At 41.7% G+C, this 12,402-nt stretch overlaps 1 protein-coding gene across 1 annotated transcript in view; it reads right to left on the bottom strand.

The window, feature by feature from the left end:
• The window catches only part of CHSY3 (chondroitin sulfate synthase 3), a 259,593-nt gene that overhangs the window by 53,333 nt on the left and 193,858 nt on the right, over positions 1-12,402 (bottom strand). The window lies entirely within an intron of this gene.

The following is a 12,402-nucleotide window of genomic DNA, read 5'->3' as shown; positions in this document are numbered from 1 at the left end:
ATTGTCATAATGACCAAAGCCAAATGTGTCAAAAAAAGTGTGGGAGGGAGGCATTTTGAGAGCTGGGAGGATAGTCAGCTTAAAAGATCTGACTAATTGTGCCCATTTCATTGGCAACAGAGCAGGACGGATGATATTCTGGGGGCCAGTTTGCACAATCATAAGAGATAGATCCCCAAAAAATAAAATTCGGGCTTCCTGTCCAAGGAAACCTTAGCTAGCAGCACACTCTTATAAGAGCAGCTCTCTGGGGTCACTTATCTCTTTTGCTTTAGGTTTTGCCACCATTGAGTCCATACATTCAAACGTAAGTGAACTGTTCCCAAGGGACCACCACGTTCATGTATAGGTTTGGCATCAGAATGGGGGCTCGTCCCTTAAACTCGGTATTTACTTGGAGTTCACCACCATCTCTATACTGACATTTTATTATTTATAGCACAGCATTTCATTTCTAACCCTTACTCTCTTTTGTTCTCTAGGGAGGATGAAGTGAGAAAGAAGAAAAATGCAGCATGACTAATGTTCAATCTATTTATTTTTTAACAAGATTTTCTCAGATAGAATTTTTACTGCCTCTGAGAGTAAAATGTGAGAGGTGCCTTAAGAATCAGGAGCGAGAAATCACACTTAGAGCCAAATTTAAAGAGCTGAGTTTTTGAAGAGTAAAAGCTCAGTATGCATGTTTTCGGTGTTCTTACTTTCTAGCATATCAAAGCATTGATAAACCTGCACGATACAAAGTTTCCCTTTTTACAGACATGGTTCTGAATGTTACTACAGTTGGTCATTCTCAGTAGGGTGTTGCCATGGAGGGGATGTAGGGACAGAGAACATGGAGGGAATATAAGAGGTGTGAGTTGACCCTTGCAGGCTGAGGTCAGCTTAGTGAGGCTATTTCAGCCCTCGGAGACACTGCTTTGCCACCAGGCACACAGCCTGTTGACCTCACTTGTAAACCATCCAGTGAATTCTATCTTCTATTTTGTCGTATCACTTTTCTGACTTACATTGTTTAATCCATTTTTTTTTTTTTTGCATTGCTCTTAGATCTGTTTATCTTAATTTGTTTATATTAATTTTGTCACCAGTGTGTTACAAGCTATTTTATGGTACTAATTGTGTGTGTGCATGTGTGTGTTGACACTTGAGAACTGAAGAGAAAGAGCAGTGACCAATGTACCCTAATAGACTTATGTGAAAAATCAGCATATTCCTTAGATTGAAAATGGTGAATTTAAAACCTACTCTCTTTCTGAAACAGTCTCCCTATTTGGGGCTCAGTAGAAATGTTTTCAAGTTACTATAATTTTAAACACATTGGCAACTCTATAGAATGAATCTTTTACTTTACAAATACCAGATGGCAATATTTTTAGTTTATGGCTAACCTTTTCTTTGTTTGCACTTTCTAGGGGCGGGGGCCGTCACACCTACCAATTCAAGGAAAGGCCAGTAGGATGGATTCCAGAAGATTTGCTCCAAGTATATGAAATCTGAAGGTGAGATAGCATCTAATACCACAGGAAAATCGCCATGTGGTCCATCAACATCACCTCTCTCCACCACTGACATGAAAGCAAACAGACACGCAAAACATCCTTACAGAGGTAAATTTCTCTCACGTTATATACTACTTCTAATAGGTGTTGGTATGAAAGAACATTTATAAATGACATGAAAAGAAAGCACATTATACTTCAATAACCTTACTCCTGGCTGGCAACGATCTTTTTTCCTTTGACTGTTAAATATTTATGTAGGCCAAAATATTTATCAGTTTCCCCGGAAAACACTGCTCAGTTTGGGAAATGACATAAGCAACACCACCCTCAATGTAACAGCAAACACTGGCTGTTGCATATGCGTGACAGTGGAGCTGTCGGAAAATGGACACAAATACTTCCTTCCAGACAGTGTTGTTAGAAAGCTGAGTGCTGCTTTCATGCCACTTGCCACAGGCTGTTAGAGACAAAAATGTACACTTTTTTTTTCCTTTTCAGTTTCCTCATCATTAAGAAGTAGACAGCCACACAAAGCAATCGTTCTGCTTAGATTAGAACAATCTTTTGCTTTGCTCAACTCTTATCTTAAAATCTGAAAAAAGATTTAATTCGACTCCAAGAAGAAATATGGTCTAGTAATTACAGAAAGAGGGGGAAATAAAAGTAGCCGCCAACTGAAGAATGCCTAAATTGGCTGATTTTATATATGTATGTATGTGTGTATTCATTCATTCATTCATTCATTTACTTATTTGCTTATTCCTTCATGTATTCACGTATATTTTGGCAAGACACAGATATCACTGACTTGGTGACTAAAAGTGGATCTCGTGGTCCCCTAATTCAATGCACTCACTCATGCCATCTTGGGCATGGGTCTTCACACACAGTAAGCCCTCGACAGACACTTGTTGGGTTAATGAGCTGTGCAAGGAGGGCACGGAGACCCAGCCGCACTTATCCAGGGTCACTCGGCCAGGAGCCCGCAGGGCCAGTCTCTTGCTGTCAGCCCACTGCCAGCTCCACGACGCCCAGCCTCATCCTGCCCCACAGCCTCACTTTCTTCATTTCCGAAATGAGATAAGCAGTTTGCAGACAGAAAACATGTGTCTGCTCTTCTTGCTTGCCCATCACCAATGAGAACGCATGCACTTTCTGTTATTTCTTAGTGCAGAACAAGTAAATATTGAAACGCAGGGTTTCAAGTCTATTCAACAAGATTACTGCCCTACATTCCTCAAAGGCTACACAAAAACTCCAGCACACAAACACTTCACAATCGTCATCTGACCTGAGATGTGTGCTACTGTGGAGGCCGAGTCTCATGATGAGGGAGGGCTACAGGCAGGCTCTGAAAGGGGCACAGAGAACTCCTCTAATGGATTTACAGTCTGGCCCTAAATTGTGAAAAATGTTTACCAATGGGAAGAACGTCACAATTCTCCTGTATCGTTTCATCTTTACCTCTTTTCTCTGACCACATGAGAAAAATGGGTCTTTAGGTTTCCAGCATGTGACATCCAGCTTCTCCCCTCCATCCCGCCCTTCCCTCCACATACCCATGGAGTCAGCATTTACTGACAGGGCCCTGCTGTGTGATAAGGACGCCACCAGGTCTGAGGACCTAGCTCCTCCCAGGAGGCTCGGCAGGATCAGAACCGCTGCATCAGAACGTGCATTTTCACAAGATGCCCAGCTCCTTCATAGTCACATACAAGTTAGGGAAGCACTTTAAAGACACAGTCCCCACCCTTGAGGTTTACAAACTCTACCAGACGAAACTGCCAGGGCCACAGCCAGTCCAAAAGGAGCAGCTGGGCACAGTGTTAAAAGGTGCTGGTCCTCAGATGGAAGAGGCCCTGTGGGTACACGGCTTGGCGAGCGGAGAAGTTTTGTGCAAAGTAGAAAAAGGGGCCTCTTCTTCTAGGCAGTCCCATCCATGTGCCTGGATTCAGGGCCACAGAAAGCAGCATGCATGCCGCACGCATGCAATGGGCTGACTTATGCAACCAACAGTGTTGGACAGCATGTCCCCAAGCAACTCGAATTCTTTTTTCCCTTCCCTTCCCTTTCCTTCCTTCCCTCTCTCCCTCCTTTCCTCCCTTCTCCCCTCTCTCCATCCCTCCCTTCTTCCCTCTCTCCATCCTCCCTTTCTCCATCCTGCCTCCGTCCCTCCTTCCATCTTTCCTTCCCTCCATGTGTCTCTCTCTCTTTCTGTCTCTGTCTCTGTTTCAAGAGATTGATGCCCCGCTCCCAGACACAGACTGTATATTATTCTGGGAAGACACAGGCAACAGAGAACACCGTAGGAAAAGTGCAAGTTGTGCTATAGTCAGGTTTGCTTCTCAGGAAGAGACCCTGGTAGCAATGTAAGAAAACAGAAAATAAAAACTATGGCAGGGTTATTTGAGGGAAGTCCCTACAATGATCTAGGTAAGAGGTAATGAGGCCCTGGAGGAGGTGAAGACACCAAGGGGCAGAGCGGAGGTTTCTAACCCAGGAAACATGGATGATGAGTCAGGAGTACAAGCAATGAACCTCTACAAGGGGCAGGCAGTCCCTTCAGTCGGGAGCATCAGGTTGCATGTGTCAATCAGAAGCCTGGAATGAAGATGGAAACTCAGGAGCCCAGGCTGCTCCAGGCAGGAGAGGCCATGTGAGTGGCCATGAAGGAGCTCGTCCCTGAGGTCTGAAGCCTCCCAAAAGCGTTTCACACACCAAACACCCCCATCATGAACCGACTGCACTAAGAAAGAGCTTGGGTATTTAGCACAGTTCCCTTTTCCTCAAGCATTCAATCCTTCTGCTGCAATCACAGCCTCAAAATGGCATGTTTGTGCGAATAGCCTGGGAACCGCTGCACTGTACAGAAAGCATAGCGAAAAGAGCGTCTGCTTTGGGGCCAGGCAGTCCAGCGCGGGACCGCTGTGTGTTCCACTTTCTAAATACGACCTTGGGCAAGTTACTTACCTCTCTAAGCTTCTGTTTTCCTACCTATACAATGGGAGGGTCTGATGCTCTTGTCTGGGGAGTCAAAGATGGGATGCTTAGTCTTCATTCACACCTGTTGTCTGAGTAATTATTAACAGAGATGCCATTTATTCTGTGTCCCTTTGAAAGCAAACTGTATGCTCCTGCCCAGTCACAGAGACATAAAATGACCCGAGGGGTGTAAAGCCAGCACTGTGCTCCTGGTCGTCCTTCTCCTTCTTCCTACCTGTACTTGAAAGAAGAAGGGAAATTTGGCTGGAGCGTTACAACCGCAGCCTCGCCTGATGACACAGCTGGAGTACAAAGCATCAGCCCTCCTACTGCACGGACCCTCGACTAAAGAATCAATTTAGCAAAGTGCTTTACCCGGGGTAATTTAGGGAAGAAAATTTCCCCTCCATTAAAAGACACAATTCTTCATTTTAAGATTACCTGTGGAGAAAGGAAATTGATGGTAATTTGCAAAAATACTGCTGAGAAGTATCAGACTCTACAGCTCATGCCCCCATACTTCAGTTTATCCTCTGCTACATGGAGAAAGAGCCTAAGCCGATTTGAAACACTCCGTGGACTGTTCATCCAGGCAGTGATCCCAGGTGTGCTGTCACTGCTGACTTAGAATCACCTGCTTTACGGATAAAACAACTTGGCAGATTCTCATTGTTTTGGTTAAGTCTATCTACATTTAAAACACTACTGCATAAATGCCCTGATTCATATATATGTTGGGAACAAAGCTAAAATGTTAGTTACTAAGCCTAAGAATTTTGTGGAGAGGCAGCGATATTACTCTGAGCAGCAAGAAAAATGGTCTGGAAATATCAGTATTCAATAGCTACACAGTATGTTTGATACTAGATGCGTCATTTAGTCCTAGCTCTGCCACTATCGAGCCATGAGATCTCAAGGGGACTTCTTTGGGCTTCTGTTTTATTGGCTGTGAACCACATGGTTTAGAAGCCTTTATTTCCAACATTCCTTTCATCATCAAAGTTCCATGATTGCATGGTTCCTTAGTGTGGAAATCACTAACATCAGACACCCCTGTCCTGGGCTCCTCTGTATCTGGGGATCACTCCATCCCCTCGCTCTTCCACTCACACCATTTCCTTGTACTAGGAGGGCTCCTGATTTTCCTGGTGCCTGGACAGGTGTCCCATTGCTTCCTCATCACACCCTGCGATGGGTTTCTGTGTTCACCCTGATATTCTCCCATCCAGGTGCACTTGAGTGACAAGAGGTTGCTAGGAAGGGAGGAACACACTATAGGAAAAAGGATACTCCCCTTCCCATCTCCACTGTCTCCGCAATTCTCCCAAAGGTAACATGTCTTACCTGAAATGATACCAAATTGTCGTCTATCGAAGCTGCAAAAATCTAACACTCCTCTGTCAACAATTCTGTTTTCACTGCAATCATTTCTTTACAACTCAAGTGATTTAAGCTAAAGCTGAAAGGTGATTTCCACTTAGGGCACATTAGGTCTCTCAGTATACTGCTGACTGAGCTTTCTGGAGAACTACTTCTGAATAAGCGTGGCTTAGAGAGCCACAGTGGATCCTGTGACCTTGGCAGGCACTGCCTTCGGGATGGCATTCCTACGAGTGGCATCCAGATGGGCTCTGCGTGATCTTGGGTGACCTGTACAAGCAGAGAACTCTCCATTTCCGGAGGAGCGATGGACTACTGAAGTCAGGAAGAATCCCTTTTCTTAGAACCAGCCAACTGCCCACAGAGGTAGGGAAATTCATAACGACCAGCTACAGTGACCATTGCATCAGGCAGACAGAAAAGTATATGCCAATTAAGCTTCACGTCCGGACTGTAAAGTAACAGGATTAATACTGCCCACGAATCTTCCTACTCTGATGCATAGGAACTCTTGTTTAGTCCACAGGAACAGCCATGCCAGAAGAATGAAATATTTGGATATAAAAAGTGACAAACTTACTTCCAGAAGACATTTAAAAGCATGGTGCTGACTCGGATCTAGAAGACAGTATTTATAGCCTGATCGTATCGGAGAGGGAACATTACGATGAGCACTCTGTCCTTGTTACATTTTTGTGAACTTCTTTAAGATAATTGGTAGGATTGCTTAAGGCTGTGGGAGTCTACGCCTCCTCTTTGTAACTGCTGGAAATGTTATTGTTGCTATTTGGGTCAACTATCTTAAAACTTCCCAGAAAGGATTTTCAGAAATAATTCTGGGAGGCCAATGAGGGAATTGCCAGAGAGATGCTGGAGAAGAAAGGGGGCATGGAGGCACTTAAGCCGGGTCACTTTGGGAGAGATCTTGAACTGAGGATAAAAAGCCTCCCCTAGACAATAAGTGAGAACGCTCTAGACGATCAGTGAGAGAAGACAACTCAGGAAGAAGAGGAGAAGGAATCTTGGAGCCATTGTAAGAGGGGGCTGACCTGACCCTTGGACAGACCTCCTGGAGTGGGGGCCGTTCTGGGATCCCTAGGCTGCTAGTCTGGAAGAAGAATCCGGGATGATTTCATGCCAAAGAGCAGCTCTGCCTTGAGTATCATCCTGTGACCCGACCGTACTCAGCTCAAATGTTACTTAGCACTAATCATTACATGCACTCTGCTCTTAATTGTTAGAAATTCGTGAATATAGCTGGACACAGACACGAAGTCAGCGGAGACAATGCTGCAATAACCCAGGTGAGGAAAGGGTCATTGGGCTCTCAATGAATGAAGTGACGACAGAGCTGGATGAAGATCCTATGGAAGTAAAAGACGCTATAGGAACAAAGAGAAAGCTGAATCGGGGGTTTGAGAAATACTAGAAATAAAAGAAGTAAAGTGTCCGATTCTGGCTCAGGCAGAAGGATCTGGGATTTCACCTTCGAGGAGCATCAGAAGTAGTAAATAATTTGGTATTTTAAGCTATGGAAAACTGCTGATATAAAACATAAGAGAAAATGTTAACATGGAGAAGTACTTTATGGAAATAGGAAAATATGAAAGTCATGCATTGCTTTGAAGTGACTTTTTCCGATCTAATATTGCAATTTAGAAATATGCTTATGTTACCATCAAAACATTAACTTGATCATTTGCTCACAAAATGATTCTGTTCTCTCTATTTATGGAAGTAAAAACATAGATGAGAAAAAGAGAAACCTGAAACCTTTCTTTTTGAAGTGTGGAGTGGGGATGAGATTCAAAAAAAAGAAAAATCCTCTCTGCAATCATTCATATTAAAATCTTTCAATCTCATTGTCAAAGATTTGTAAAATGTCAAGAAAATAAATAAAATCACCTAAATCCAACAAACCCTTATTTAATATTTGCTTAATATTTTCCCTGCACGTGTGTGCACACACGCACACACACAGAGACACACACACACACACAAATCTGCATAATTGTGACCAGACTCAACAGACAATGTTTTGTTATTATTCAGGTTTTAACATGTGTCAAGTGCACACTTCAAAGTGATAGATACAGACCCCATGTGTAGTTGACAGATAGGACCCTAGGCCTAATTCAGGGAGAACCGTTCCATACTGGAGTGGCATCTTCAGGAGTCAGCTAAGGGTAGGTGCTCCTGCCGGCGACAGCCCAGAAAAGAAACAGGTACAAGGAACGGGAGTAGGAGGCTCACGTCACTCAGCCCGGGGCTGCTCGATGATGTCTTAAAGGACAGCTATAAAGGGGCACGATCTGAGGGGCACTTGCAGGTACTTTGAAAACGGCACAGACAATTTCAAGGCTACAGCTTTTTGCTTCAGGAACATCACACAAAGCAGCTTTCAATGACTCTGTTTCTGGTTTTCATTACTGTTTTGATCAAACTCTTCCATAGCACTGCATATTCAGGACACCTCTATGAGGAGGGCACATGTTATTCTCCGTGTGCAGAGATGAAAAAGCACTACGTGCTTTCACATTTCTAATCTCACTTAGGAGCATTGGGATCTTAAGGAGCCAGAAGAACAGCAATGTCCAACAGCCTTTGCTGTATTATTCATTATTATACATGTTCCCCATGGCTTCTTTGCTGTATCAACCACCATCGTAGAAACAACTTCATTCATTATTCTCTATTTCAAAGACTCTCCTGGCTTCTAGCTGTTTTGCTGTCCTTATAGCCAATATTAAAAACAATTAAAATGACAAAAAAATAAGGTTCAATAATAATTCTATTTCGGATAAGCCATTATCTGAGGTTTTCAAACTTACACAAATCATTTATGACAACAATGAAGAAAAAAAATACGACCAAAAACGGAATCTCATAAAATGATTTAAATGATAGAAAACAGTAGGGGTGGTGTCATATCTCCACATTAAAAAACAATGCAGTTCTCATGGGGGCAGTGTGAAAAGGGGAATATAATTTCAGGAATTACACATCTAATTCTTATTGACTCCACTAGTAGAGAGAATTTTTAGCACTTCCTGTTGTAACACTTCTTTTAGGTGGAGCATTGTAATTTTTTTTTACAGAAAATAGTTGATTTTTATGTACCTGTAAAAAAAAAAAAAAAAGAAAGAAAAGCACTATAAAAATGATTCTATTTGGTGATGGATGTGGTTGGTAAAAATCTCAGGATGGTGTGGTCGTTCCTGTAGGTCTGTCTCTCTCCTGCAACTCCTGGGATGCGTCAGACCAAAGATTACAGATGGAGAGCCAGCCATATGCCAGACACAGGAACCCCTCCACGGGAGCAGAATTCATCAGCCATCAGAGGCCTATTCAGTGCCAAGGGATGGAATAAAAGTGTATCCACGTTTCCTAACTGCCAGGTCTCTCTTGTTTTCTTAATTCTGGATTACTAGTTATAATAGAAAACATGATTTTGTAGAATGAACTTAAAACATTCTTTTAGGAGTTTTATTTTGCTTCTGAGTTTAAATACACACTGTGACGTTTATCGACGGTGAGATAAGGAAGTAACCAGAATAGCACTGAAAATATATTCTTACAGAGATTGAAACGCACACCTGTATTCCACAGGGCATATGGAAGATCTAAGCTCTGACAAAATATATTGGGGCATTATACATGATTTACATAAACACAAATGTTTTGGAGCTGAAATATTATCGGGGAGATAATCTATGTATTCATCATTTATTTTCCCTCCTGTGAACATTAGTTGATATTCTGTCACACATTCTTAACAGAAATTCTCTCTCTCCAATATGCAAGATATGTATATATGTCTCATATATATGATATATGTACAAAACAATGTATACACATTTTAAGAAAGGAAAAAACTACTAAAATTGTAATAATATATACCGATAACAAAAGATGAATACAATTCACGTTTGGCTTCTGCAATTACAAGAGGTGCTCGAAGTGGTTACCATCAGCATCCAGACACTTCTCATTAGGGTGAACTACTGCTTGGCCAACGTTGACCAAAGTGTCCATTTGTATATATTTTTTTGGCACCCCCAGTACATATAAAATCACTTTTAAGCATGACTCATTGTTAATAGAATTCCAAATATAACACATTTCTCATCCCAACACAGCTACACAAAACATAAGATTCATACTACTAGTTTAAAATGTGATTTCTAATTTCCTCTAAATATCAGTTACAAATGAGTCCATAATAGTAATTTTCTGCATTATATTGCTAACCACTGAATTATTTAGCCAAAGGATAATGGAGTAAGGCTGGCATGGAACAAAGTACCCAAAAGTGGAAATGGCTAGATTGTGGTCAAAGGAATAGTGAAATGAGGATACTCTGTATCTACAGTCTCATTTCTCTTTCATTTTCTGTCTGTTTGTTTAATCTCACTTCCCTAATTTCTAATCAAGAACTCAGTAGCAGCTTGTGCAATTTACACACCGATTTATCAACTCCAAACAATGCCAGCCCATGCCTCTCCAAATCAACAAAGGGGACTCTGAGTCACAAAAATATTTTATGTTTATTGAGACTTGGACTTTGACACTTTCATTGTTCTTACAATTAGACTACTCTGTAAGTGGAGGTTAGCTGGATCACACACTAGAGAGGCAGTGCGGTATGCTGCAGGTGTGAGGACCAGAGCAGCATCACCCAAAGTTAGAAATGTAACTTCACAGGCCCCTGGGGGTTTACTGAATAAGAAACTCTAGGGCCGAGGCCTCAAGGAGTCACATTTCTAACAAGTTTCCAGTGGAGACCGGTGTAACTGACTCAGGGACCACACTCAGAGCCAGTAGGTAGCTCAGCCCTTCTCCAGTTGAGTAAGTTTGAGGAAGTTGTTGAACTCAATTTTCTCATCTATAAATGGGGATGCGTTAGTGCATACCTCGCAGAATTGCCGTAAGGGTTAACTGAGTCAACCACTTAAGACTCTGCCTGACGTCTAGTAAGTCCTGTATGTGTGTTTTGAAAAACAAAATGGGGTGAAATCAATTGTATTTGTTATGTTTTACCCCCACAGCCAGCATCTTATTCCCAGATGGCTGAAGTAAGTCAGTGTAACCCAGGAGTTCCCAGTCCCTGCTGACTATTAGAATCACCAGGGAAACTTTTAAAAACTGTTGCTTTCATAATTTTGATTCATTTGATCTAGGCCGAAGCCCAGATATTAGTGTATTTTAAATGCTCCCCAGGAAATTCTAATGTTCAGCCAGGATTGGAAACTATTGCCTTAATTTATAAATAAATGGTATGTTTCTAGAATACAATGGTCCTATTTGGGATCCTTTGTTAATCAATGTAAAGAACCTTATACTAAGTAAAGCAAAACTCTACTGCAATATACAGAGCTGTTTACAAACCTGGGTTGACCACATAACATAGTCACAAACTTAACATCTAGATTTTGACATATCTGAGGCCTCAGGATAAAATCAGCCACATATATTCAGGGTTATAAAATGTATGCTTTCAGGCGATCCACTGCCGTGCGTATAGAATTTTAAACACCTGTCTGAAGAGGTGATCCTTCGATCCTGGCCACACTAGTGAAAGTGCAGCACTGCAGACCGTTGGCATTTGAATGTTGACATGATCAGGTACCATCCTGAAGGTCTGTAACTATGGGGATTTGTACTTTACTGAAACATAGATTTGCAGGATTCATGCCATGGGCCTAGTGAATTGGATTTGAGCTGCTGAGCTAGTAAGTGATCCTAACCCAATGGGCAACACGCTTTCCCATCGTCCCACATCCATTACATTTTCAATGATAAAAACATAAAGGTTTGTGGACCGATACCAGGCAACATGTAAGAAATAAAATGTCGGTGAAAGTTGAAAAGGTAGCTTTTAAAAACTACTCAAAGCAAAATTTCACTACTTAACAAAAGCAGAAGACTGTCCAAGCATTTTCACACACCCAAGCCTGGAGATTTCTGACAACCTTACAGATATTCCTCTTGAAGACATCAAGAATATACTGGATAGAGTTTAAATCTTGCTACTGCTGCATATTTTAAAATTTAGGTTTAATTAATCCCCAAGTTAATGAGATGTAAAGAAGCAATGCTTCTCATGTGAAATAGAAAATAAGCTAGAATCTTTTTTCATATAAATTAAGAAAAAAACTGCATGTAAGTGTCCATCCACTGTGAAGATTACCTCCCTAATCCTCGAGACAGATCTTATGATGTCCAAGCTTCACACACTGTCAGCATAAAACCCTCTGTGCAGAAGGAAAGCCACAGATTGGATTGTGGTTTACCTGGAATCTCCCTTGAGATAGGTTAGAACATATTTCTTATTAATTATAAATGCTGAAGAAGCAACAGCTCTCAAAAGCTGCTGCTTCTCTGTGTGGTTATGGGCATGGTAGCAAGATGAGGAAAATCAGATGGAGATGTATTTTTTTTTCTCTTAATCCTAAATTTAGGCATCCATTGCATTTAAAACACAACACTTTATGATGGAAGTTTTGCACAAAGGCAAAACTTCAATTTTTTTTTT

Source organism: Rhinolophus sinicus, linkage group LG10 (assembly GCF_036562045.2).
Source record: "Rhinolophus sinicus isolate RSC01 linkage group LG10, ASM3656204v1, whole genome shotgun sequence".
NCBI classification, from domain to species: domain Eukaryota; kingdom Metazoa; phylum Chordata; class Mammalia; order Chiroptera; family Rhinolophidae; genus Rhinolophus; species Rhinolophus sinicus.
Note: the sequence above shows the minus strand (reverse complement) of the source record. Positions and strands in the feature narration are given on the sequence as shown.